Genomic DNA, 23,897 nt, shown 5'->3' with positions numbered 1-23,897 from the left:
AAAGGCAACACAGGCTGGAGTGAAATTTAGGTCTGTAAATGGTGAAAAGAGGTATTCAAGAAAAATGAACTATTTAATTTGAAACAGAGAAAAGAAAAAATTATTAGCTGCTGGAATTCTGTTCTTTTTTTCATTCCCAATACTTCACTCAGTGTATCGTGTTTATGTGGTGTTATCATTGTTAGATGCTATTGAAAGCCCTTTGTTTTGTATTTCATTGGTGAAAAAAATCTGTTCTTCCCTGAAGAAGAACATACAAAGACATCTATAAAAACAAAATAGAACATTTAGTAATTAAATGGGTTTTTTTAAGAAAAGATGTTGGATATTTTTGCATATATTTAAGGCAGAATTGGTTTGCAACAAGAAGTCATACTCCTCAGACATATTTGTTTATATAAACACATATATATGTATTTTAGTATAAATTATCAAAATTCTGCTTGTCATTGAAGGCTATATTACTAAATATATTTTCCAGTCAGGCAGAAATTGGATGCTTGATACATGCAACTACCTTAAACCTTTAGTCAGAATTATTATTAACTGGTTTGTGCTATTGTGATCAGTATTTCAGGAAAAAATAGTTGTACAGGCTTATGGCTCAACAGCTTCAGGAAAAAGACAGTAGTTAACAGGTGTTATCAATCAGTCCTCAATCTGGTCTTCATAGCTGGGGGAAGAGGATCCAGCTGTCTGAGGTTTTCTGATTAAAAATTCCTCTTTAATAATCTCCCAGTCTTTTGCTTGTGCCCACACATGTTTTATACTTTTCAGTGGGCTTGGGGAAATGAATGGATTAGTAGCATCATGCATCTGAGTCAGCAAGTTAATTAAAGGCTGCATGTGTAAAATGGAACAATGAATTATTTAGTGGATAACAAACATGATCTAAAATTCCATTTACTCACATTTCAGGTCAATTTTTCGTTTCAGAATCTATATACCAAAACCTAACACTTTTGCATATTGCTAAAAGTAAATGTTTGCCAACAATATACTTGCTAAAGTTTCAAGTGGAAGTCTGCTAGGGGCTTTGTGACTTTACATTTGGGATGTTTGCTTTTCTTCCTATTTCCCTTCCCCAGAGAAATTTCAGACAGTGCTGAGAAGAGAATTGTTTGTCTGAAAATAAACACTAAACATAAAGCAGGTTATAGATTTGGACCTAAATTGCACACCATGCCTTGTTTGGAGAATCTCTTCACAGATTTTGCTATGACTTTATAATGAACCATCTGAAACTATAAAGATCAAAGCCCTGATTCAAAGCAAGATCTGAGTTTCACAACACAAAATACATATACACTCACTCACACATCCTTGTTCTTGTTTTTCAAACATCTAATTAAGGCGACTTGAAGGGGTTTTTTACCATGCAGAACCCTACGGCAAAAATATTTCTCTTGATTTCACTGGGACTTTTGCAATGCCACGGTAAATCTTGACAGAATATTTTCCTACAAATGGGCTTCATTTCTGGCCATTTAAAAAAGTACTCTGGACTGGTTTTACTGTAGCACATACTTTTCTGCACCTTTATTGTCATTCTCAGTATGAAAGGCCTTGTAAATCTGCAAGACTGACTTTCAGCAGTTCATTTAATGTATGATGTCCTAATTAAAAACAACTCCTCAATGTTTCTTTTATTTAGAGCCAAAAGAGGCCACGGATCTATTGTTCACAAGGACTGGCATCCATTTGGTGCAGGAGAGTGAAATATCTACTTTCTCAAATCGGTTTATGCAGTGTAGTTTTTATTTGAATGACTGAAATGAGTGGTAGATCTTTATAAAGCACATGACTAATGTTAGCAGTTTTCTCAATGAGCCATTATTTAAAGAAATACCTTGAATTGTCAAAGACTGGAAAGACCATAATATTTTTTCTTCTTGTCCCAATTTTAAGGATTGAGTTTTAAAATTTTGACAAGATTCCAGACTTGACTTTCTGAATGTTTTGAGTTCTCCTTTCTAAAAGCTTAACTTCTTCACGAAATTTTAAGCTTTGCACTTGTTTCTCACTTCTGAAATTCTCCTACTCAAGCTCCTACCCAAGAATGGCAAAAGACTTTCAGAAGCAGAATTCTGTAGTTGTTTCTTTACTATTAAGTTTTTCGGAATTCAATTTTTAATCCTAAATGAGACTGCTGGGCAAGTTCATGTGAATCTTCCTTATTTTTCTATCCTAGTAATGGTATATCCACCTTGAAGAGAAAATTATGTAACTCAGCATCCCTGCCGTTTGACACTGGAACAAAAGGGGGAAATAAATCATCCATCTGACAAAATGCTATCCTTTCTCCGCCTTTTCTCCGCCTTTTCTCCGCCTTTTCTCCGCCTTTTCTCCGCCTTTTCTCCGCCTTTTCTCCGCCTTTTCTCCGCCTTTTCTCCGCCTTTTCTCCGCCTTTTCTCCGCCTTTTCTCCGCCTTTTCTCCGCCTTTTCTCCGCCTTTTCTCCGCCTTTTCTCTCCCAAGCCATTCTAGAAACCGATCTTTTTTTGCGGACCATTATCTATATTTTGTGGGTTTTTTCCATTTTTATGATCAACCCTTATGGACTGATAGATCTCATACTCTAAAAACAATTCATAACGCTCCTAATACTGACAAGCAAGAAAAATCTATACTCAAGATTAGAATTCAAAATGTTTCTTTCAATTTACTGAAACTTACATAATAATAGAGACTAGTTCATAGATTCTGAATATATTAATATCATGCTTTATTTTTAACAATTTATATTTAACAATTTTTTTTCCTGCGTCATTATGCAGGAAAAATGAGTGTAGGCTGAGTCAAACTTTCATAAGGTGGTAGAGTTTTTGTCAGCTTTTATTCTTCCAGAGGAAGTATCTGGGGGAAATGGATAATTACAATGCCAATTTTTATTATCAAAATAATGTGCAAAATTTATGACCTGATAAATCTGTCCTTGGATGGAGATTCTCATTTTGATAATCCCCCTAAAATGAGTAATAAAGCACCTCTGATAGTAATAAACCATTTTTCTTTGACATTTCATGATAAGTGTAACAACAAATAAAGGAGGAACTTCAAAGACTGCTTACTTCAAAAGCTCTATAAAGTCCATTTGAATAAAATCCATGACTTTCATAAAAGTGGTGTTGAAAATGTCATGAATTAAATTAATGGTCTACATCTCCTTGCTTCATATTGCCTGTATTTTAATCATAATTTATTCTTCCGCACATCCTGCATGTTGTTGATTGAAGGAAATATTAAATCCAGCTGAGCTTTAAGCAATTTTAAAAGGAATGACTGAATATAATTATACTTGTTAATAGTCCTGAATCTGCTTTTTTTATTTGCTGCTGTCTGTCATATAACAGATCAGTAAGGTTTTCTTTTTATAACTATCATTAATCTTTCACAAAGATTCAAAAAATATGCATTCTATGACTATATTTTGTTAGCTTTCTTACTATAGCCTTGTTTAAATTTTCTAGGTGTACCAAGAAAGTGAACCACTCAGATTTTATCAACTTCTGGAAAAAAAATAAATCAACTTTTCCTAATAAAACAAATTTTTGAGGTTCCATTTAGAAGGAAAACCTTTTTTGACAATAGGTTGGATTGATTCTGAAACCAATCATTTAAGAGCATAAGGTTTTTATTGATAGATATAAAGAGCAATGATAATGTAGACCAGTGTCCAGCTCATTATTGATCTTTTATACCATGCACATTTTTTTGTGTATGATGGGACTTTTTTGGTGTAGTGTCTTTTATACTCAGAGGAAAATTAAGGTATCATAGATTATTCTGAATTGAAAGGGATCCACGTGGACCGTCAAAGTCCAATTCCTGGCCCTGCACAGGACACCCCAGGAATCCCACCATGTGCTTGATGGCATTTTCCAAACACTTCTTGAGCTCTGTCAGGTTTGGTGCTGTGACCATTTCCTTGGGGAGCCCATTCCTGTGCCCAGTCGTCCTCTGGGTGAAGAACCATTTACTAATATCCAGCCCAAACCTCTCACAACACAGCTTCAGGCCATTCCCTGGTCACCAGAAGGACAAGATCAGTTCTGCCTCTCCCCTTCCGCTTCTGAAGATGTCGAAGACCAACAATTTCCTTCCCTCATTCTCTTCTTCTCCAGGCTGAGCAGACCAAGCGACCTCAGCCACTCCTTACAGTTTCTTCAATTTTTCCCCCAAGTGCCTTCATGGTCTTTTTAGCCCTCTTTTGTTGGTGTCCTGAGGAAAAAAGGGATCAAGAGTGCCCTGCCAGGGAGCAGGCCCTTTCCTTGGAACACTTCATCTCTCCTGTGCTGGAGAATGTCACCACACACCGTGACTGCCAGGGAACCAGTTTTCTCCCTGTCAAGTTCCTCCAGCATTTTCATTGAAAATTGATCATTAAGTTTTCTCTACCTTGCTGTAAGAGTAATGACAAGAACTAGGAAGACGCCTCAAGGTCCTTGTGAGCTCCACTGGGATGGAGGCAGGGAACACAGGGAGGTGGAAGAACTTCCTCAGGCTCTTGGCTGAAGTGAGTGAGCCACCAAGCCTGACTCACTGCATCACCAGGATCACTGATGCTGCTGCTAATGAAAAGCAGATTTGCTGGTGCTCTCATGAATAGTGCTGCATCACTTTCTGGGTACTACTGGCTGTGTGACCTACCAGGGAATTTATGAGAGGTCTGCATAATATTTCATTATAGATCTATCTACTTTTTCTTTTTTGGTATTGTTTGTTTGTTCTTTTGTTGAGGGGTTCTCTGTGTGTGTGTAGGATGCTTTGCTGTGCATATCACTATATTTTTATAATCTCCTTCCCAATCTGTCCTTTTTTCATGTATTTTTTTTTCTTGCATGTCATCGCTGGCAATAATTGTGTTTTTCTTTGTCAAGTCTTAATTTTATCTGAAGTGATAAAAGTGGAAACAAAGCCTCAATTGGATAAGAATACCAGGGCACGCAGCATCAAAACTAGTACTTTGTTATTTTTCAGTAGCAGATGAATTTTCTCTCTAAAACTGACCTTGCAATTTATCCACTGGGGAGCAAGATAACACAACTACACCCTTTGAGATTATAATTATTGCTGTAGTAATGTTGGACAGATATTTATCTGATTCTTTTCTGAGAAGGAATTGATATTTTAATATAGTATTCCCAGGCTACATTTCTGTTAACAATGTTAACAAATGTCACCAAAAGTCATATTGAGCCACAGAAGTTCGCTTAAGAAACCTCAGCCACATAAATTTGGTAACTGAATCCTTGTGCAGTTCAGCTACAGAGCAGTGATACCCCAATGCCTGAACGTTTCTTTGAGATCACATTAGTTTCCTCTTGGGATAGCTGGAAAAGGTCAAGATGCATAAAGTAAAAGAGGGAATAACAAGGAAACTGATGCCATATGTCACCAAGTAACCTTTCTTATTTTTAAGTGACTCCTTCAAGTTAACGTGGTCGGACATGAACCTAAACATGCCCATGGTTTTCTGGTAAGGCTGACAGTGCCTGGGAAGTTTTGTAGCACTACAGGTCCCCTTTTTGTCTGAGAATTCACTCAGCACCAGGTACTGCTTTGTCTGCCACTGGAAAAGCCTGTCAGCCTTTGTGTTTAGCCTAAACTGTGCTCCAGATATATTCTGGGAGAGATGCAGAGGGGAGGAATGCAGGGAAGAATGGTGGTTTGCAGCATAGCTACACAAACAATAAGGAAGATTTGTATTCTGGGGCAGTTCTTTAAGAATGTCTCAACCAATATCTCTCACAAAACCTTAGAAACATGATAACCTAAAGAGAACCCATCAGTTTAGATGATATCAATGCCATAATAAAGCTCTACATACTGTCATTTGGGGGGAGCTGCCTTTTACTTTTCATTTTATAAGATGAAGTCTTATTTATGATTTCTTCTATCATTTACTTCTCCTTTCATTACTGTAAAACAGTTTCTCTCCAGAAATTTATTTTTTTTATATTTTGCACAAAGTACAGGGTGTAAATGTGAAACATACTTTTAAATAAAAAAGAGCTTGGAGAGATAATTCACAAGGTATTTTTATGGGGTTTATTTTGAATTTCTATTTGAGTTATGTAGATGCATGAAACATTTATGGGAAAAGTAAGAGATTTTGTACAGTCAAGTGCTTCAAGTTAAAGATGTCACCAGTATTAAGCTTTTTTATGCTACTTCATGTTATTCTGCCACCATAATTTTGTATTCAATGGTCCTTTAAATAATCACTTGAGGAAACACTGAAATCAGCTAATGAACTGTATGCTTTAAAGTGCCAACCGTGTCTTTTTAATAGGTATCTGTGTCATATAAGTCAGATTTTTGTACCATACACTGACTCTGACTTTATAAAGCAGAAGGGAATTATGAAATAGTAGTTTTATACTCATATTTCATTGTTTAAAATTAGATGTATTTTGGATGATTGACATTGTGTTTTCATGTGTATGGCTTTGGCTCTACATGTTTACTTTTTGTGGGCTCTGAGTGGAGAGAAAATGAGAAGAAATGTGTATTCTTTCATGTACAATTTAGAAGGGGAGATGTGCCAAGAAAACAATGAAGGGGAGAAGAATCATGTGTGTAAAATCAAGGAATCCAGAAAAGGAGAAATCTGCTATTGTATGGATTGAGCTCCTAAATGTTATAGACTGACTTGTCATATTTAAATTAAAATAGAAAATTTTACTCTTCTTTCCTTAGATAACTGAAAAGCTGTGAGGAGAAATCTCAGCCTGAATTGATGTAAATTTTGTGCAACTACCCAGAATCAAGAAGTTCTTGGATTCATTACAAGTAGAATAGCCTAAACATGAGCCAGATTAATACTGTGTGTTGAGCCATGTCTGCAAAATGTGCAGCAAGGCTGAAATGTATTGTTGCCAGACAGCAGTAGTTCAGTCCCCACTATTCTTAAACTATTATTAAGATTAGTTAAATAATATTAATCATGACTAGTACAAACCTTGTGCTTATGAGTAAATGTCTAAGTACAGGAATTGAAACTTCCTTAGTTTAGAGCTCTTTTGTCACTATTATCTTGCTTCTGTGAGAATTGGTATAAAAATAGGCATTATTAGAAGATCAGCTAAAATACCTTCTTTTGCAAAATCCAAAATACATTGTTTGTTTCTTTGTATGTGAGTTTGGTGGGTTTTTTTTTTCTTTTTAATTAATTCCAAAGTAACAGTCTGCAGAAGTAAAAGCCTGGCTCCAGGGACCCTATGTGACTGTGTTTTCAGCTGTCATTTTTGTGTTTTAGCCCCAGTGTAAGACATTCTGACTGTGTGATATTGCTGAATAAGAAAAGTGCCAGTGCTGAGCACTGCCAAGGACTAAACCCCTGTTAATGTGTCTACACACCTTCCCTTAACAAAAGAATTATATATTTAATATTTTTTTCATATTTATTATCTATTAAAAACTATTGTGTGCTACCCAGAAATAAAGTAGGCCCAAAGAAGAGTGTAAAACACAAAGTAAGGACCATTTGAGATTTCTTTTGCTTTGTAATAATCACTGTATTGTTTACCATTCACCAGATCTTACATTTTCTTTTGACTATTTCACATTTTTCAATCCTGTGTGTAGTTAAAGCTTGAGCACATTTATTCAGCTTTAATTTAGTTCTACACAACCCCAGGCAAATCCAAGCCCAGACAAACCCTGGGCATGGCAGATGTGTGACAGAGAGAATTCTTTGTTGCCATTTAAGTAGATTTTTACCATGCAGAGCCAGGCATCAATCTTAGGTCCTCGGAATTGTGGTCTGGTGATTTCTTTGTCTTCCTCCTTCAGGGTGTTATATTCCTACCCAGATGATTGCAATTGTACTTCTAGAAAATACAAAGGAATTTGAAGTCTTTGATAATCTATACTTACTGAGATCTAATTGCCAATCAGTGTCCAGTATATTCCCTCAGATCTGGTTTATTTTTCTTTACAAATGAGTTCATGTTTAGTGCTGCTGACTCCCACTGAGAAGTGATCCATAGGCTCTCATGGGTGACAGGGTCTCAGATCTCAGGAGAGGCTGCTGGCCACAATAGCAGGACTCACTAAAGTGACCTGATATACCCAGGTGGGTGCGCTTTGTTCATCACTTTTAACTGACTCTTCGTCATGATAAAATGTATTTTCAAATTTACTGGTCTGTGGCATCCCCTTTCTGCTAACAGAACAGCTATAGATATTATTTTTCCCCTTTTTCTGTGTCTTATTTGGTACAAACTTCTCCCCCAAAACCACTGTGCTCTGCTCTGCAAATACAATGGATTTGCCTTTATTCTTTTTTTTTTTCTTTTTTTTTTCTTTTTTTTTTTTTTTTTTTCTTTTACAAATGACATAACTAATCAGCTTCTGAGGGGAAAAAATCGAGACAGCTAACACATATTCATTACCGGGAGTGTTGTGCAGGCTGCATTTTTTCCTCGCAAGATTGATTAATTAAATATTTATGAAAGAGAAACACCTGGCATACTTCCATAAACAAATAGGTCTCCTGTGGGTTTGCAACAGCTGAGGAGAGTTTTGAGGGACCACAGGGATCTCAGGGTAAAGACTTCCTCACAGCTTGAGTTCTTACACATTGCTGTTTCTCATAAATATGCACCAACACACAAATAATTTCTATTTTGGAGGCAGAAAGTGCAATATCAACAGATGAAATCTAAAAGACAGCCAAAGAGAAAGGTAAAGATTAAGCAGAACAGAAGTACTGGATGTGGTGAAAATGGCTCTTTTTTATTTATCAGAGTAGGGCTGAGGAGGCTCAGACAACTGGGCCCCTTTTTTCAGGTATTTATCTAGGGCTGGTAGTTAAATCCTGAAAGCCTTAGACTGAAGAGATCTGTTGAAATCTAAGGGCAAGGGTTAAGAAATTATGCAAGACACCTAAAAGTGGGAAATTCATTCTGTTCACTATTTCAGCTGCTCTTCCAGATGGATCTGCTTTATAGATACTTCCCAGCCTCTTCATCTTCAGTGGAATGTTTTCACTGGTATGTCACTGCTTTAAAAATAAAAATAGTTGTGCCACTGACTTCAGGTACAATTTAGCTGGCATGATTGCTTTTATCGACCACTTTGCTTTACTGTGGCCAGTTTCCTACAAGTGATTGTTTTAGTTCTTGGGAGTGGAAGCAATGTAGCTGTTAGTGTCAAATTCTTGTGCAATATCTTTTACATGTGCTTACATGCCATGTGCTTGCTGTGTGTTGTATTGTACTTCATCATTCTCCAGCTATGATTTTTTTGGGGGAGGAAACCTTAGAAACTGGCCAGCTGCACTGAAACTTAAGAGTTTAAGGTTCAGCCTGTATAGGAAATGATCAAGCCATTTTAACTGGTTTGTGTTCCTGAAAACAAAGTCTAAAATTACTTATTGTGATGAGAATTTCTGATATTGGGCAAATATTAATTTCACAAACACAGTAAAATATATAGGTTCCCAAATTTTTTAAGTGCAGTTTATAAAAAAAGATGTTTTTATATTTTAATATTTTAACTTGGTTTTGTTCTTTGTCATAGCTGGACAAATATTAGAAGAAAACAAAGCCTTTTTCATTTTTAAATTCTGAAACAGAAAAGATTGTTTATAAAAAGAAAAAGGTGGTTTTGAAAGTTCAGATTTTTAATAATTAATACAGATGAAGTTTGGGAAATTTTGGGTCTATTTTTATTTGGTTTGGGGGGATAATGCTGCTGTTGTTTGCTTTGCTTTGGTCAGTACATTTTCTACTTGTTAGTATATTGTGTTTGATTGGACTATTTCCAAGCTGTGAATTGTTTTAAGGATTAAGATTGAGAGGATCATAAGCCTGTCAGTCTACTTAGGAAAAGAAAAAGTGAAGGTTTTTTGATGAAGTTGTGCAAACACAACTGGTTTGTAGTGATAAAGTCCAGTGATGTGTATAATAATGTAGAGATAAAGCAGGACTGTGTTTAGTATAAGAGTAGGTGGCACTTTGTCTTCTAGATAACCTCCATAAGGTGAAATGGTTTTATTGCTAATCCTATGATATTTGGTCAAAAAGTTAATGTAATGAATATGAGCTTTATCATGAGCTGCAATATATCAGAGCTGAGGTTTTACATGCTTTTACTTGTATTGAGCATACTTTCACTAGGAGTTTTTGGGGAAGGTTTAGTAATACAGAAGGCAAAATCACCTTTTACATACCACCACTTTTTGTGAGAGTAATCTTTTTTTTTTTCAGTTAGTTTCACGTATTTTTCCAGAAATAATAAGCATTAATATGCAGCATACAGCAATGTAATAGATTTTAGAAGGGTGATTATAAAGACTTACTTAATCTAGAGCAAACTTCTTATGCACCTGCAGTTTTCTTTGTTTTTTCTAGGCATCCATAATAACAGTATAATGCATTCCAGGGTTAATCTGTTCCTTTAACAAATGTGTTAATCCTGCATTCTGTAAAAAATCTAAAATTACTCTTTGAAATTAATGTGCATGCTGGATGTCTGAGGATTGGATAATTCCATCTTTAACCATCAAAAATGCATTGCAGTTGTCTATTTTGAAGGTCTTAAATGTTCTGACTAGAGAGAATATTAATTCTGAGTGGTAGCAGATAGATCTTGATTTAATGAAATGTCTTTATTTCCTGCTAACAGAAAATGACCACAGGATTGTTTAAAAAGGATGAACCATCGAAATCACCTTGTTAGACATAAATACTTAATAACATTCACTATAATGAGATAAAAAGTGATGGTAGTGAGGTCAAGTGTGAGAGGGAGAGAGTTCAAAGACAGTGTAGACCCTTCAACATAATATAACCTAGTTTTAAAGGGGAGAGAGGAAATGCATTGCTTGATGAGAAGAAAAGCCTTGTGTAAGCTTGATAAATATTAAGGGTTTGTGTGTAATGAGAAATGGAATCTGATGAATGAAATGTCATGGTAAAATCATTTTAATCAATAATGGAATGTGGCATTATTCAGACCATACTAATATGTCATCTTTTTATTCTTTCCTAGTGGTATGCTATCCTTCCTTTTCTTTTTTAATAATTTTAGTGGTTTGGGGTTTTTTTTTTTGTTAGCTTGAGATTGGTTATGCTAATGTAGCAAAAATATTGAATGTGTAATGTCACAATTCTATACATAAGCCTAGGAAAACAAAGGTAGTATGTGAAATAACAGCATTTTCTAGGAATATTTATGTATTCAAAATTAATTCACTTGCTTCCCTGCTCCCCAAATGATACTTTTAAATATGAAATTCTGACTGGATTACAGTAGATGTCATGTTTGTAGTGGGTGCTTTTTCAGACTCTTGGGTAATGCAATAATAACCCCAGTGTAAGTAACTGTGGGTAAATTATGCACTATTGCATGCCAGTTGCCATTTACTTTGTTTCAGTGTTTGTTTTAGCATAATAAAATGAGATATTTATTTTTTCATTATTGAGATCTTGTGGTACAGCAGTGGCAACGATGACTTTATAATGCCTTGTGATGATAGTGCTTTGTCAGCCTGATGGACTATTGCATATGAAAATGCTGGAGTTCATTTTGAGCATTAAGCAGAGAATCTGTCACGTTACCTTTGTGATCTCATGGAGAAGATTCACTTTAGCTCAAGGTTTGTTTCTTGCAAGAGCAGCAAGACCTCCTGATTCCTGCTTCTGGTTTGGTCACAAGAGCAATTTAATGTGTAAACCTCCCAGCTCAGATTTTGGAGCATGCAGCAGACTCAAATCTACATTTCACATCCCTTTTTAACTGTTTGTAAGCTTTCTAAGTGATGAGCAAAAGCATCCAACCAGGAAAAGCTGTGGAGTGACTTTACCTGTTGGAAAAAATATTGGAAATATGTTCCCTCATATTGGAAACTTGCCATGCCTTTGCAGCATCTTGGATGTTGGTTTTAGAAAAATAGATTGAGAGAAAATCCTTTGAGGGCCTTGAGCTTTTGTCATATAACAATGAGAACATTCATGCTGAAATCAGACTGGGAGAAGTAATGCAGAAAACAACTAAATCAGGACAGTAAAAAAACTTACCCACCTTATCCACCTCTTACTATGTTATTTGTTTGTTTTCGTTTTTTTCAATTTGTCTTCCTATATTTGTTCCACGAATTTCTTACATTTTGAAAAAATAAGACTAAAAATCTTCAACATGGAATTTCATCAAAGCAACCCAGCTTTTGGGTTGGATCAAGGGCATCTTACACATCCTCATCTGTTTTTTGTTAATTTGATTCTTAGCAACTTATTATTTGGTAATGCTTGAATTGATCTTTTTCCTTTATTGTAGCAGCAATATGGCCTGAATATACTCAATATATTAATACCAAGTGCTTATTTTTGTTTGGATCAATTTGATTTAATGTCATTCATACCATTAACATTTTGCAGAAATAATATTGACGAAAGTCATTGATCCCTCGTGCAGAAGCCATTGGATCAGTTGTACTGAAGACTTGCAAATGTTTGATGCTGTGTTAGCCACAAAAAGTGTTTGATCTTGTCCACAGGCTCAACACAGCCAAGTAATTATTGGTTGAGACAGAGAGGAGCAAAACTCAGAGGCAGGAATGAATTTGGAAACACTGAGTTTCAGTGAGCAGGTCCACTGATCCACTCAGGCACAGGCACCTCATTTCTACACCAATTTTGCTGTAGAGGGCACAAAAAGAATGTTAACCAGGCTGTTTTGGTAACTGCATTTTTTATCTTTGTACAAATACTTCTCTCTCCCTGGGATTTTGGATCCAGTAGCACAGGAGACACCATTTCCTTCCCTGTGCTCTGCCATTTCCAGCCCAAATTAACTGTTTCAGTGCAAGGAAAGGAGAGATGTGTTTGTTTTTAGAGCTGCCCAGCCTGAGGAGTCTGGAGAAAGGGAGCATCCCTTCCCCTGGCTGCCTCCCTGTGTGTCACCCAGGCTGGCATTGGGACAATTGCATTTGCAAATATACTTTTTTTAATGATTTCTGAGTAAAAATATAAATTACATAAACACAAACCCCAAAGAAAAATTCCACTTTCAAAGGCATACAGTGCTGTGTAAAGCCTCAGAGGGATAACAATGATGTTATGTGGCTATCATGGGAATTGGACTGCCCATGCTGTAGCAAACTGAAATGTTATCCATTCCTTCAGGGAATGCCCACTAAAAATTTGCCTTGTATTTTCTGACTTTGGACAAAGACTTTAGGATATTTTTAGGATGTTTATAGCTGCATCTCATTACTACTCCTGTTGAGGTAATGTAAGTGGGGGTTTTGGTGTTTTTTTTTTTAAGGTTACAGATTAAAAACCATGCAGCTGGGAGATTCCTATCACAAAGCAGGTAGAGCAAAAAAGAATAAAAGATTTCTCATGCTATTTTGCAATAGGAATATTTTAAAATAAATTAGCTCTGCTGAGGGTCTCAGTACTCCTGAAACTCAGTTATTGGTGATCCTGAAGTCAAACAGAGCCCATGTTGTCATGATAGAACAATGCTTATAGCTCTATGCTGGTAATAATTTTCTGCTTTCTTGTAGGAAGGCAGGAGAGAAATAAATTAAATAAACTTTTGCTGTTAGGAGGCAAGTAATATTTTTTTTTTCATGCTCTTCTATTTCTATTACATGAAAGGTCTTCTGTGATATTCTAGAAGGATAAAAGTCAAACTTTAAAATTATTTTCATAATTTGCTTGGTTTTACTGTTGTAGACATGGCAGTTCTAGGCAGCACTGCAAATACAGGAATAATTAGTGACAAAGACTTTAAAGTTAGTCTATATGGAGGCTATAAAGTGGTTGAGAAGAGTGGTAGTAAAGTATAAACAGGTTCTAAATAGTTTGTGTAGGCATTGAGGAGTGGGACTTTTTCCTCTTTTTTAAAAAAATTTGAAGTCAAATTTCTTAGAGGAGTGCCTGCATTAACTTATTTAAGTACATGTAGTAAAAAGAAGGGAAGAGTGAAGGGAAAGATATATTAAGTATGAGTGTGTATTTCAAAATTTGAGTGTTAGGTTTGGTTCAATTAGAATTTTCTACCCATTACCTACCCAAAACAACACCCTTCTTGGAATTCAATATGAGTTTAGGTTTGCATCATGTTCACAACACAAATGCAGCTGCTGAAATTTCCAGAACTGTTAATTCAGAAAGTTGCTGCTTTGTTCAAGATGTGTCAGCCCCTCATCTTTTCTGTTGTAATTAAACATTTGTAGCCTTACAAAAAATCCTTTAAATGGAAGAATGCATGGCAATTGAACTCTTTTTTCTTTAAGGTAAGTTGGTGTGCCATTGGGACTTGTAAAGGAAATTTTTAGCACATTTAGCACTAAATATCAAAACTACTTTGAGTAATGTGTCCAGAATTCTAATGTGTGTTTAACTGAGTTTCAAGGAGTATGAAATGACACTTACTGTACAAAGGACATTGTGGTTACTATATAAAGAATCAGAAAAATCTCTACAGATTCATTATGTGACTTGCCATCTGCTATCAAAAGACTGCTGACTTCTTAGGAGATCTTACAGAGTGCAATAATTGCTAACCAAGGCTATTAAAAACAATTTTGAGATAAGAACTCTAATCATTAATCCCTGTAGGAGCTATATTACTTTTAAGAAACTGGCCTGCATATTGGAAATTTTTGATGAATTTATCAGGAACACATTTCAGGTTTTGAAGTTGAAAATTAACCTGACCATTCATGACTTTCTTAGCAAACCTTGAACATTGCTGTTATCTAAATTTCAAGCATATATCTAAGTGTGGGGGAATCTACTGTGTGTGGAATCTTGCTGTTAAGAGGGGATGCTGTAAGGAAAATTAGAGCTGAACTCTGTGACCATAAGCTTTTTTGACTTAAAGAATATTTCAAGAGTATCCCCAGTAGTTAACATCCATCCAAGGAAGCCAATTGGAATTAGTCCTGGGATGAGATTGCTGTTTTCCCTGTTGAAGCCATTTATATATTGCAAGTACCTCTTTGTTGTTGCTTCAGCATTTAAGGAGCAGCATGGAGACAGAAAAGCTTGAAACGATTTTCCTTTTTGAGACAGCCATTGAGATAGAGAAATGGCTTGAGAAGTGAGAATGCTTAAAGTTCAGAAGATTAACTAAAGTTGGATGATATAATTGGGAAAAAGTGAACATTTTTCATGAATAGCAACGTGTGTGTTAAAGTTGTAGGTTTTTTTCTGGCTAAGTTCTTCCAAACACAGAAGTGTTCCATAAGGCGGGGTGATAACAGCAGCTGTTTGTACTCCTGGAAAACCTGCAGCTGGTTTCACAGGATGTGCCAGAGCAGCCCCTCACCTGGCCACTTAATCAAGGTTCTTGGTGACAATATAATAATAAGAGAGCCCATTTCAGTTTCTTTCATTTTCCAGTACATTCATGTTGAGATTAAAATATTGAAGGTGGGCCAACAAGTGTCAGTGTCTAAGGTACTAAAAGCAGTGCTAAAGCATGATGGATATCTAGTAACACATTATTGCTCTCTATTATCTGCTCTTGCCTAGATGAGTGATTTGTTCTTGGCTTCCAGATAAATAATGCAGAGCATCCAAAGAGGCCATCTCACAGTTCCTGAATCCAACTTGAAACTGTGATGAACACAGATATTACTAGTTGTTGTTGTTCTTTTTTAAGTAACAAAAAATAGGGCAGTTGTAGAATTTGGTGCCTCTTTTTGATGAAACTGGAGCAGTTTGGGAAATGTAGATTAGTTCCATCAAGTTCCTCACCATGGGTACTAAAGAAAGCAGAGATAATTATGGTATTTTTCAGATTTAATATTATTATAGATTTCAAATGTAAAAATACCTTCTTCTCTCAAAACTTTCTGTTTTAAAATATGAACATTAAAAACCTTGCTTTGAACAGAACATAGCATTTTTCTCATATGACTACAAGAATTCAGTTATTTGCTCTGTTCTGTGTTACATTTTTCCTCTTGTATCCCTGCACTTTGTAAGATATTTTCTGATTTATATGCTCAGTTAACATTGGTGATTTGAGAGAAACAAGGTTTACATTTTGTTATTATTTTCTTCTCCAGCTGACAAACTGATGATGTATGCTAATGTCTGACTTCGAGACAGCTTTTTGATTAAGAAGTGGAATTAGCAGATAAATTAGGCTGCTAATTCAAAGACTAGCCAGACTCCTCAGATAAAATCAAGTTGCTCAGTTTCTTTGTCTCGCCTGTCCTTTGATATTTGTTTACAGATGGGCAAGTAAATTACTATGCCACAGTTTAAAGAAAGAATGCAACTCCCCCCAGAATTACCATGGTGTGCACACATGCACTTCCCTCCCCTCTCTCTTCCACCCCCCCAAAAAATTTCAGTGTTTTGGCCAACTGTGTTTCTGCTCAGAATATGTGAGTTTTTTTATTTAAAGGTGGTTTCAAGGCACAGGAGGGCTACTTTACTTAAAGGGTAGCAACCTACTTCTCCCAAATAATATAAAGAGAAGATTTCTGATGTTAAGCAATTGTAAACATTTTTTCTCCACTTTTGGTGTGTCTCTTTTAGAAAGGCCAAGTATTTAGTGTCACCATTTTGTCTGTCATTGATGCTCTAAATTACAGCTCAGAGGCTGGAAAGGAGTTCCATCTTAGCTAGCACTTGGAGTATATAAATTTAATATAAATTGCTGCTACCAGATTAAGAAGTCAGTGTCTGTTAGTAGTTAAAGACAAGTGATGTTAATGAACAAAATAATCTGTTATATCTAGCACAAAGAATACCTACAATTCCTTTCAATCTGAAGAGTTTTCCAGTGTTTAGTTTTAAAACACTGTCTACAAACTGAATAGGGAGAACTCAGCAGGATGTAGCACAGACGAAAGAATGCTATCTTTCTTTTTCCCTTGTAACATCAGATTTAGTTCTGTTTCTTTTACATATGTAATACAGATATTGTCATAGTAAACTAGGAATGTGATCAATCTGAGTGATATGGTAGCTTCTTTGCTGTTTTTCTGAACAAAATCCCAAACTACTAAGAATTTGGGGAGAGTTTGTAATGGAGAAGAGGAGAGCATGGTCTAGGAGCAGGCTGTATTTCCACATAACTCTCTAAAAATACTGTTGTGTGCCAGTCATGATTAATAGGTGGGATAAGGGGATGTAATGTCATGCAACTCAGAGAATCTTGCAACCATCTTTAGAAAATGTTGCTTCTTAACAAAATTTTGGAAAGTTAATGCTCTTAAAACCTTTCAGTCGTTTTCCATATGAACCATACGTGATCCTTTTGTGTGTCACTTTGAAAAATGAATTCAAAGCTGGATCCACTAATCTTGTGTGAGCTTGCACACATGTGGAGCTCTTGAAATGAAACATCACTTTCTGAATGGGACAGCCACATTTTGAAATCATTTGGAGTTTGGAAGAAAGTCAGAAACTGGCAGTAGTTTTGCAGGAAGTAAATAAAGGATGTAGAAATCATAATATAAAAAAACTCACCAGCAATTTCTGTTTGGGTAGTTCTTGAATTAAAATGCATGAAGGACACTATGGGTAAAGATCCTTTTTTAAGCTTTCCCAACAGTAAAGTGATACTGGTGTGTGAGCACCACCTCCCTTCTGCCTTACCTGTGTTATTTATTGTATTGCCTATGAATGAATGTCTGCTTCATTGTCAATATGGCTTTTAGACCTGACTTCTGTTTTCAGGAGAAATTGAAAGCTGATTATCTTCCTTTAATCTCAGAAAGCCTTCTTAATGGTGTAATGAGATATAAATCCTGCCTTTTCAGAGCGCATATGTACACAAAATCAGTCCCTGAGGAGAGTTTGCTGTTGGTTTGGTTGGGTTTTTTTTTAGTAAGATTGCAAGTAGAAACACAGAGTAAATGATTTCTACTACCTAATCTTTTGTCACTGTTTCTCCCATTCGATGGAACTTTCAAATACAGAATAATTATTTTCACAAATATTTTACAAATTTCTGTGGTTATATTTACATTTTCTTAAAAAAAAAAAGGAAAGTAGCTGGGGCCATAGAATCAGTTCTCTCTTTCTCTGTGCTGTTCAAGAAGTTTGGTAGATTTAATTTGCATGTTTGCAATCTGTTTCTTGACAAACTTTATGGAAGTGTTTCTTATGTGAAAAATAGACTAAAATAAAACTATCCAGCTTAGTACAGCTCCCAGGACTCGGTGTGAGTTCTGCTTTAAATGGATGGAATGCTGGATTCCCATGGATTCCTTCTTGGGGAAGGGTTGTGGGTGGCTGTGTCCCCAACACCGCTTAGGTAGAGTCCTCATCCCAAAATTATGTCCATAACAGGGATAATGTTTCCTGTGTTCAGAGGAAATGGATTGTGCAATCTGTCTTTTGGCTGATTTCCTTGCTTATAATATGACTTTCAACATAGTCATGAGAACTCTTGGTTTTGTTATAGCAGAACTTATAAATGGAGTATTTTACACCACAACACAAACTAAGAGAGAATCTGTTCTTCATAAAACTCAGAAAAATATAAGTGACATTACTGAACGGTTTTGTGGAATCATAGATTTATTATTCATGTCAGAGTGAGCAATTTGATAATGCTGACAACTTCCTGCAATGCAGAGGCTATATCATTTCAAAGAGGAATTTTTTTCTTCAGCCAATAACTTCCTGTGTAGTCCAAGTATATCCACAAGAAGATAACGACTCTGGGGATTTCAGTAGCTGTCATGCCTCTAGGAAATTGTTTATTGTGATTTTAACTGTTTTAGAAACTGAGCTTATCTAATTTTCCAGATTGAAGCCATTGGATCTCTGCTAACTTTGTATTTCATATTAAAAATCTTTGCACTGTTAGAAAGGCTGTTTCCTTGCCATCCACCAGTGATAATGGGGATAGAATGAGTCAGGATTTAGGGATTAAAACTGCTCTCCTGGTGTGCTGCTTGGGAGGCTAAAAAGGACTTCTTGATAAGGAGGAGTGTATACCTTTGGGACACATTTAAGTCCTTTTCCAAGAATTGGGTCATATGCATGTTTTCAGTGGAATGCTCATAAAAATTTTCAAAGGTTTGCTGAGGGAATGCTCCTTGTAAATGGTTGTACGTGGAAAGGACAGGTAGGTGATGTAAAACACTTTGTACGTGTGTATTAATGGCTGAAAATTCATTCCCAGTCTCTAATACGTAGGCAGTGCTGAAGTTGATGCCTTAATTTTTAGCTTTAATTTTTTCCAAGTTCTGTACTGCATTAGTATATAACTCTGAACGTCCTATGAAGTGTTAGCAAGTTCTCACAGTCAGACAAAACAATCCTTTTCCAGTCTGAGAACCAAGGACACTGCTGCAGTTTCAAGTCCAAAAAGTATAAACAACGGCAAATTGAGGAGAGCAATCTGGGAGGTTGGAACTTCATGAACTGAAGTTTTAAGTGGACAATTAACCCTAATATGTAAATTGACCTAAACTTTCAAAAGTGTGAAAACTCCCTTGTGATAAGTCATCCATCTTGGGTAGCGCCACAGCCAGGCTCTTGTGGTGCCCTAGGTGCACCCTTTGAAAGCCTTGTAATAAATACCTCCTTTCTTCCTTTAACTCTGTCCAGCCTCTGTTCTCAGTAGCCTCCTTAGGCACCAAAATAACCTGCCTGAAATTAGAACAAAATTTGTCTGCTTCACCATTGTAACCATTTCATGCTGCATCCACCAGAAAACAGCCATGGTGCAAGAACTGAGACACAATGAGGTTTCTATCTTCTCTGAGGGCAAACCAGAAATTTTCCCCAAATTAGGTTGCATTCTTAGTGAAACAGAGAACTTGTGCTGCAGCCATTATTCTAACAACATCCATCTGCAAAGTTGTTTCTCTGTTATAACCATGTCTTGGCGCAGAAGTTTGTGAAAATCACACGCTCAAAATAAGTAATAAGGTTATCAGAAGATGGGAGGAGAGGCTGCTTGGAAGGAAACTCTTAGAGGAGCTAATCCGATGCTAATGCATCTGTAAAAATGCTGTTAATTTTAGGACAACACTTAGAGGAAAGCAAAGAAAACAATTTCAGTAAATGGTATACGATTTTTTTTTTACAATTTTGCTGAAACTTTATTATATTTTCTTAAGAAAAGGCTTCCTTAAATTTAGCACACTGAGCCTTTACCTCCTGTATAAACATTCCCAAATAAGAAAAGGTAGAATGAGTGTAATGTGCAAGCAATAATCATTTCAGCAGGGGACAAAAATGCATGCATCCATGTGCTGTTTTGGAAACTGCCCTGCTCTATTCCATGTTCTTGGCAACATCTGTGATGGCCAATCAACGATTTTTCAGCTGTGGACAAAGTGGATCTTGCAAGGATGGCTGCAGGCAGCCACTCCTCCGCTTCTCTCATGGGTTGCCTTTCAGCACTGAGCTGTTCATATTTCCTCCAGGTTTGGCTTCCTTCCCAGACTGGAGCAGGGAGCTCTTTAAAGGAAAGCCCTGCTGCAGCATTCAGGGGAGTGTATATCCTCAGCAGCCTGGATACAGTGATAAGCATATGTTGTTGGGAGATTTTATGGGTTACATGGAAGCAAGTGCTTTTCCTCATTTTTTATGGCTGAGGAACCAGCGTATCCCTACCTTAGCAGGTAATAGGTTTAGACATTTGCCTTGCCCAGGTTTTCATAGAAGCCTGGATCCTTCCATGTAGGTCTGCCTCAACACACGGAAGTTTAGTCCTGGTCCCAGGAGAGCACAAATAATTTATATCACAGCCAGGAACAGATCCAGGGTCTCTTAATTTCTATTCTGTATTATTAATGTCTTGCAGATATCTGTCATGTCAAACTTTCCAGGAAGCCCAGGAGTTGAGTTTGGTTTTTAATAGCAGCTATTACTCTGATTTCTTAGAATTAGCTTTAATCATTTTAGAAGAGCTGTACAGCAATCTGAAATGTCATCCTAATGCAATATTTTGATATAGCTTTCTCAGGGCATATATGTTAACTCTTAGTTGCAGGCACAAACAAGAACAGCCCAAAAAAAGAAAAAAAGAAAAAACCAAACCAAGTGGGAAGGGTGAGAGAACAATAGAGCATGTTTCTGCTCTTTCTCACAGTACTAATTTCAGCTTTGTTTCTTGGATATTTTCAGTTAATTTCTTTCCTGTTCTGATTTCTAGGAATAAATAATGAGAAGTCTCAGTGCACTATTTAATACTGTATTTGGTTTCTGAGAACAAAGTAAAGTATCTCTCTTAGTCTTCAAATCTCTTCAAATCATGGTTTAATAATGGAGAATTATTAATACAACATAAAAGGTCTGAAGGCTAAAACACATAAATCTTTTTACTGTTTACCCTAACTCCAAATACTTGTATTTTCCTTTGATCTTACTTCTAATTTGAAATACTAATTTAAAAAAAAACATCATTTGAATGAACTCCCTATGCAAGGTGGCAATCCCATTTACAAAATGATATATACTGTATATGCATAACAAAATAGTGAGACAAAAAGATAAAATGAAAAAATGAGGTACATGCACTCTTCCATAGAGCAATACTTGTAACATAATGAGCAGTACTTGTAAATTAATAAGCATCTTGAATTCGTACTGAAATGCATTTGGCCCCTGAATACAATTTGAACTAAAACTCACTTATCTACAAGCATGATATGTACTTTCATATAATTTATATCATATTGCAAGAACTTTTATCAGAGTGACAAATGTGTAAGTATGCACAAGTAAGTGAGAGCAAAATGCATTGCAAAATTAATTTCCTTTATGTGGGAGGTATGCTGTTGGGCCAATAAAACCACTTTTTTGAGACATCTAGCTCATTTTTCTAGTGAGGATTGGGAAGACACCTTTTATCTGCTATGAAAACTGATTAATTTCTACTTTTGGCTCTCTTTACACCACAGGCTTCTGCTGAAAATTAGTTCTCACTTGTAATGTTTTCAGCCCCAACTGTGCTTGCCCTTGAAATCAGCCTACTGTCTACAAGTATTTGGGATTGAAATACATACATTTCTTCTTACAATTTAATGAAAGATTTCAGCCCTCTTGGTTTATTGATAGACCATCATGCAGGCTTCACAGCTCTGCTCATTGATAAGAACACCTACTGATAAATTTTATTAACCTCCCACTTTGAATTGTTATTGAATAATTAAAATAGTTAGATTGCAAAAGGTTATAAAATGTGTATTTTAAACTGTTCCCTTAGTTCCTGCTGGTGCAGCTTTCACTGCTGCTTTTGGTGATTATTGATGTGTGGAAAATTGTCCAAGTTTGCTTAGAGGAACCCTTTCTTGAGGCCTGAGCATTCAGCCTTCTGAAAGTAGTTTTATACTAGCTGTTAGTTTTGTTTATAGTCTTTTGAGGATATAATTAATCCAGGATTGAGGCCTTCAGAAAAAAACTAGAAATTGTGCTCTACTCAATCATCATTTCTTTGTATGAATTGTTTCTCAGTTCAGACCAAATATTTTCTCTCCCCTGTGTGGGCATGAAGACAATAACGATGTCAGACCTTTCATAGAAATGAAACTGAGCTGCATGAGACATTCCAGTTGATGGTCTTGGCTTTCCTGGAATGTTTCATAGTTTGTGTGTTTCTCAGACTTGAATTAGTGGTTAGGCTGTATTGCCAAGAATATTTGGTGTTTCACTCCCTGTTCCTGGGAAGAATGAGATTTGAATGCAACTTGGGCAGCTTTTGGGTCTGAAGGGGCTGGGATTTTCTTTACTTGGACAGGTGTTGAATCTGGGCTGCAGTCTGTTCAGACCTTTTGTTGTCAGCTAGAGAAACAGGAGAATTTACTTTTACCTCCTTAAACTGTAGGTGGGTAAGAATTCAATGTTGAAATATTAAACTGTCGTTATGATTTGGAGCAACTGTTCTCCAACAGGAGAAATGTGTGTCCTATGAAAAAGAGAGAGAGACAGTTGTTTATTACCTGATCTTTTCTTACTAGATATATAAAAATATTTACCTATTACACATGTCTATTATTTGGCATATTTTATGTAAAATTCTACTCTCAATTGCATTATTCATGAGAGATGTTTGGCCTAATCTCAATGTATTGTTCTTAAAATGTTTTTTTTTAAAATGGATTCCTCTGATGAGGTATTTCTCTGCAAGGTGGGGGAAGCACACTTGAAATGAGTTACTGCTAAAATATCCTGGCATTTGTGATATTAAGCTAGAGGGTAACACATGAAGTTACCTTAGAAAACAATGGCTTGAATATTAGGTGCTGCACAATAGCATACAGAGAATTTGGCAGTGAGGTCTGTTATCAAACTTTTGTTTGAAATAATCTTTTTTTCATATTTAAACAGGAGGGGTGTTAGGACTTCAATATTAAAATCTGTAATTTTTAAAAATCTGATTTTTTTTAATGGAGTCTGAAGACCCCAGATTGAGATAAATTGATATGTTGGGTAGAAAACCTTGAGAGTACTTTGGTTGAAACATCCTTGATATTCCTTGTGTCTACTTTAGTTTATTTTTCATTTGAAACTAGCTAAGATATTTTAAACAAATCTCACTTCCAGCTTGTTTTCAAAAAGCAAACCAGTCTTCCAAAAATAACATGACAAAAGGCATCTGTGCAAAAAGGGTCCATCTCATCTACATATCTATGGATGCATATACAAGGTGGCTGGATATGCAAAGGGGAAAATCATGTTTTATCAGCTCAACTGAAAATAAAATATTTCTCTTAGGCACTGGTTTGGTTTGCTACCTTCCAACCTAATTTCTTTTTAGTTTAAAATCCATGAAATCAGGGGCTAAGAATGAACATGATAAGACACTTAACTGCAGTAGCAAAACCAGACACCACTGTAATATTTCATGATAACCCAGGAAGAGATTTCACTGTTAACTCAGGACCATACATAATAGAATACAAACACAGATAATTACTCTAACTCCTTTACTTTACAGGGTGGAGATTATAGTA

General features: G+C 36.1%; 1 protein-coding gene across 16 annotated transcripts in view; it reads left to right on the top strand.

Annotated features, from left to right (window-relative positions):
* The window catches only part of ROBO2 (roundabout guidance receptor 2), a 1,042,455-nt gene that overhangs the window by 441,864 nt on the left and 576,694 nt on the right, over positions 1-23,897 (top strand). Inside the window, exon 1 of one of the 16 annotated variants that reach the window (XM_074532812.1) lies at positions 8,979-8,997. The exons of the other annotated variants lie outside the window; for them this stretch is intronic. The gene's annotated coding sequence lies outside the window, so the exon portion shown is untranslated. Of the gene's footprint in view, positions 1-8,978; positions 8,998-23,897 lie in introns of those variants that run through there. 16 annotated transcript variants of the gene reach the window in all.

Source organism: Zonotrichia albicollis, chromosome 2 (assembly GCF_047830755.1).
Source record: "Zonotrichia albicollis isolate bZonAlb1 chromosome 2, bZonAlb1.hap1, whole genome shotgun sequence".
Taxonomy (NCBI): Eukaryota; Metazoa; Chordata; class Aves; order Passeriformes; family Passerellidae; genus Zonotrichia; species Zonotrichia albicollis.
This window is presented reverse-complemented; position numbering and strand designations above follow the sequence as displayed.